This window comes from Zeus faber, assembly GCF_960531495.2.
Source record: "Zeus faber genome assembly, chromosome: 15".
NCBI classification, from domain to species: Eukaryota; Metazoa; Chordata; class Actinopteri; order Zeiformes; family Zeidae; genus Zeus; species Zeus faber.
This window is the reverse complement of record NC_137194.1, coordinates 23,707,876-23,713,054: the sequence shown is the minus strand read 5'-3', so window position 1 is coordinate 23,713,054 and position 5,179 is coordinate 23,707,876.

Below are 5,179 nucleotides of genomic sequence, written 5' to 3'. Positions count from 1 at the left end.
AGCAAATTAGAAACAGTTTAATTACATGTAAATGGGGCGGAAGGGCGAGACCACCGCGTCTGTGTGATCTTCCCAGAAGGGGGAGAACACCTGAGGATCCTTAATTCTATTAGAAGGTTTAAAAGTCATGTGGTAACAGAGGACCCATTATTTAAAAAAAAAAAAAAAACAACAACAACCTGATGATATCCACTCCTGATCTAAAAGAAGCTCCAGGCTCCAGAGCCCCGGAGAGAGGGGTTTGTCTCTACCCCCCGAGGAGGGGAGGGCACCTGACTGGGCCTGCAGCTCTCAGTCCCTGGTCTGTCCTCACCAGGATGCTGATGCAGATTTACCCAGCTGTTTGAGATCTGTGTGTGTGTGTGTGTGTGTGTGTGTGTGTGTGTGTGTGTGTGTGTGTGTGTGTGTGTGTGTGTGTGTGTGTGTGTGTGTGTGTGTGTGTGTGTGTGTGTGTGTGTGTGTGTGTGTGGTGGGGGTGGGTGGTGCATGGGGGTTGGGTGGGTGGGTTAACCTGGGCTTTCATATTCCTTTGCACACGTCATCGGTCCGTGTCGAGAAAGAGTTGATTGGATTTTTATTTTTTTTGTTCAATTCTTGAATTTGACTCTTTGTGCGCAGCACAAATAGTGAAAAAAAACAACAACAACAGAAAAACAAGCACACGGGGGTTGGATAACCTTTCTTTGGCAGAAAGTGAGGGAATTAAGATAGACATTTCCAGTTTTAATTGTAATTGAATGTGATAATTGAATGAATGAATGTGGTTGACTGATTTCGGTCAGTCTTAAGAAGAGTTTTAGGAGTCATTAGAGTCCTAATTTTAACCCATTTCCAGCAACTTCTTATCCTCACCCTGTTGCTTACCAAGGCAGATGGGCATTTTATGATTCTAACATGAAAGCACATGTTATTGACTTAATCCAATTGCCTTTAATAACTGACCACAAAAGTTAAAATGTATGAGGTTCAACTATTAAAACCTTTACCGTAACGCACCAAATGTACTGTAAGTGTTATATTACAACTCTCTACAGTTGTGAAATGAACTAAACTAACGACCCGCACTAGGTCATAGTGTACATTTATTTTCACTTGGAACAAAATATTTCTTATCATACATTTCACCTAGAGCAATGGGATTTACATGCATTTTTGGGCGTCATCTATTGCCTACACAAGAGGACGTGGTCGTCGTACACAACTGAAGCTCTGGATACAGATGGAACGGATACAGAGAGTGACGTCATGTGTCACTGTTCACTGTGGAGGACATATAATCACATCTGTAGAGGCTTAATATGGAGATGCGAGGGTGGTCAGATGGTGTGTGTGTGTGTGTGTATGTGTGTGTGTGTGTATGTGTGGGGGGGGTGTGTATGAGCACTTTCAAGTTTGGGGGCTGGAGGGTAGTGGGGGGTAGGATGGGCGGGGGGGACGGGACACTACAGGCAGTCATGTGGGAATCCTCTCAGTGTCCTCAACAGGGGGCTGTTTTTCTTGGGGTCAAAAAAAACAACACACAAGCTCTCAAGTAATGACTTCAGTGTGTGTGTGTGTGTGTGTGTGTGTGTGTGTGTTTGCAATTTGTGAGTGTGATCACACCAAAGTGAAATTCGTGCGTGGCGGCTGGAATGGCCCCGTTCCACTGATGCTGTAGCATCCGCCGGCACGGCATGTTACTGTCTTGAGCATGTCTGTGTATGAGTGTGTGTGTGTGTGTGTGTGCGTGCGTGCGCGTGTGGATTTGTGCATGCACGCCATAAAGTCCTCCTCTCATCTGGTAAGGCCCTCTAGCTGGTAATCTGAGTATAGAGATTAGAAAGAAAAACAACAGAAAAGAATGTCTTTGGTTTGGAGAGGGAGGAATTTACAATGGTCTTCGGGCTGTTCTGACCCCTCCCTCTTTCTATCTCCATTTCTCGCTCTTCCCTATCTCTCCCTCTCCCCATATCTGACGCGCTTCGTGAGCGCCGACATATGCCACACATGTATGCTGAGTGCATATTGTTACTGCGGGACATTGATAGGAATGGTTTGTTGTGATACGCTCCCATCTGTCGCTGCAGTGATCGGATAGTCCGAGCCGACTCTCCGACAGCTTGAGGAGGGTATCGTTATTCGACTGGAGAAGACACCGCCTTGTCAGCGGGACATGGGGGCTGCGATAGAGTTCCTGTTTCGGGGGGCGGGGGTGGCTGTATCAAGATTTCATCGGAGGGGCAGTGACACCGATCTGCAAAAACGATCGTAACTACTTATTTGAAGTCGTCGAGTTGGAGTTCTCAAATTATAGTAAATCGAGCGGCTTCCTTGTAATGGGTTGGACTGATTTTTCTCGTCACGTTGCGTTTGAGGAATTCTTTCTAGAATGTTCCAAATCAATTAGGAATATTGGAATCAGGTCGCGTTATCGGAACAAATGGTAAAGAATCCGGAATGTCTGACCAAAAAAATACAATTGAACACAACTTAATGGAAGGGAGAGTGTGGCCATCAGACTCAACCCTCAGACCCCCTCGCCCCTTGGCCTCATCATAGGGCAACAACCTGCCCTCCATCCTCACAAAGGTGTGTGTGTGTTTGTGTGTGTGTGTGTGTGTGTGTGTGTGTGTGTGTGTGTGTGTGTGTGTGCGTGCATGTGCGCGTGCGCGTGCGCGCATGGACGGAGTGCGGAGACCCAGGTCCTTGCACAGACGTAGGGGACAGGTGTTGGGGACAGGAGGTGCCGACTGGCCCGGGGGGTGTGGTCAGGTGCTGACACACCTGTCCCTACTTGCACTGAAGGGTCTGGTTACACACACACACACACACACACACACACACACACAACCTGACCATGTGTTCTGACATGCATGGAAAGGCTCGCCGTCCTTTCAGGCTATGTGTATCAATTAACCATGAAAACCTGGGGACCTTTTTTTTTTTTTGTTTCGTGAAGAAAAACAAGGACAGGCTCAACTTCGCAGCTATTTAATGGAGTCTTGATGTGAAAAGGCATCCCGTCAGGCAACGGGAATCTCTCACATCAGAGATTACAGAGGAACACATGTACAGATCATCACGACCATGGTAAAAGTGTCTCACAAAAAATGCCCAGGGGTGGAGGGGTGAGCACAAATTGTCCAAAGATACATCAGTCGCTCTCCGTGAACTACGGCATAATCAGTTAAGCTTCCCCATAATCCCTGTGGATCGTGTGGCCTCTTTTTTTCTATTAAGAAGGGGTAGAAATAGCTGACCAATGTGGTAAACTGTTAGTGAATGTTGAAAATAAACCGAGCCCTAATGACCGCATTGCAAATACGTCTGCGAAGGAAAAGCTTTTTGCGGACACACATTTTAAGAGGTGGTTTATTCTATGGGAGATAGAAGCAGCTATTTTGAAGGAGGCTCAAGGCATTTCAGTTTCCAGCAGTAGTTAACGGTTCCAGATTAAACGTTTGATACGGGTTTTGGTTGATACATGGATGTCACTCTGTAGCCTGCTGTAGAGCTCGGTAATCTAAATGTGAGTGTTATGAGACACCAGTGTGTGTGTGTGTGTGTGTGTGTGTGTGTGTGTGTGTGTGTGTGTGTGTGTGTGTGTGTGTGTGTGTGTGTGTGTGTGTGTGTGTGTGTGTGTATGTGTGGCACATGAGGTGGTCCAGTAAAACTTTTGGAGATGGGGGAGATAGGCGTCTGGCTCCGGGGTGTGGATTTCAGGCAGGTGCTTTGACCAGCCCTCTGGCTCCTCAAGGGACAGGATAGGACGAAAAAAAGGAACAGGGAGAATATAATGGACACAATCTGTGCTCTCCAGTCATACACACAAACACACACACACACACACACACACACACACACAAATACAGAAACCCACACATAGAACCTTGGGGTAGTTTTGGAACTTGTAGGTTGATTTTTGAGAAGTGTCTAAGACGGCGAGACCTAAGTTATACAAATAAGTTAAAGTTTAAGTGAATGACGCTGTGTGCAGATGTTGATCTGTTCACCCCCCCCCCCCCCACACACACACCCTTTTCTCCTCTGATGGACTTCATTGATTGGAATGTGTCAGGACAAATGTTCCTGGTCCTTCCTTGGCAGCGCTCCAGGCCAGCGCAGGCCCTGACAGGAGAACAAAGGTGCACCTTGCAGCACCTCGTTGCACCACCGGCACCCTGGAGGCAAATACCTAAACACCCGTGGTGAGGAAGAAGAGAGAGACAGGCAGAGACGGAAGGAGAAGGAGAGGAGGAATGACAAAATGACACAACATTGGGCAAATGCAAAAAATATATATAAATATAAAGGTATATATACTGTATAAGATTAAAACTAGACGTCCGGGAAGAACCACGCCCGATTCTCCTCCAGAGCTCAACTAGGACCATCTGCACACCTCAGCAACGCTCCCTTCTCCCTCAACCTTTATGGTTTTCCCCTTTCTGTAGGAATCACATTGACGCTGCTCGCTAAAATGTGAATAGTGGGGTGTTACTGCCATTTTTTTTTGTCGAATGCTTATCGCTCCAGTGACAGATTATTACTGCGTTGGACGGTCAACAGACTAGTCCCGTACTGTCGCTGACTCTTTCCCCGTTCATCCTCTCTGAACAGTCTTTCCCATTGTGCTTCTGCTTTTCCCATTCAAGCTTCTCGTGTCGTGACTTGCTGGACTCTTGCCTTCCGCAGCATGTGAGCTCGCTCGCGCCTCCTCCTCGGCTCTGACGCCTCCTCTGGGTGATGCGCGCGCCGCTGCTCCCGGACCTCGCAGGACTCTTTGGCGAGTCGCGGTATCGCAGGTGTCTGCGTTCAGCGCTCCATCAACTGGAGTTGTCGGTGTTAATTGCTATCGAGACATTGCTGTGCTGTGCAAAGGGAAGCATGAGTTGCTGTCTCTCAACAATTGCCAGGCTGTTTCTAAACACTGTAACACTCTATTAGCCCAGCAGCGGGACGGGAGGGGTGCTGGGTGTGGTGAATGCTGTATGTTGGAATACTCCTTCGCTATTGGTAGAAACAGAATTTCTCACAATTGCTTTCACGAATCCTCCACAAGAATGCAGCTTCCCTTTTAACCCTCCTGTGTCTTTATGGCCCATCCTCTGCCTCCCCCCACGACCCTATGGGACACAGAGGCCTGTGTTTGGGAAGAGACACAGCACCAGCCACATCACACACACACACACACACACAC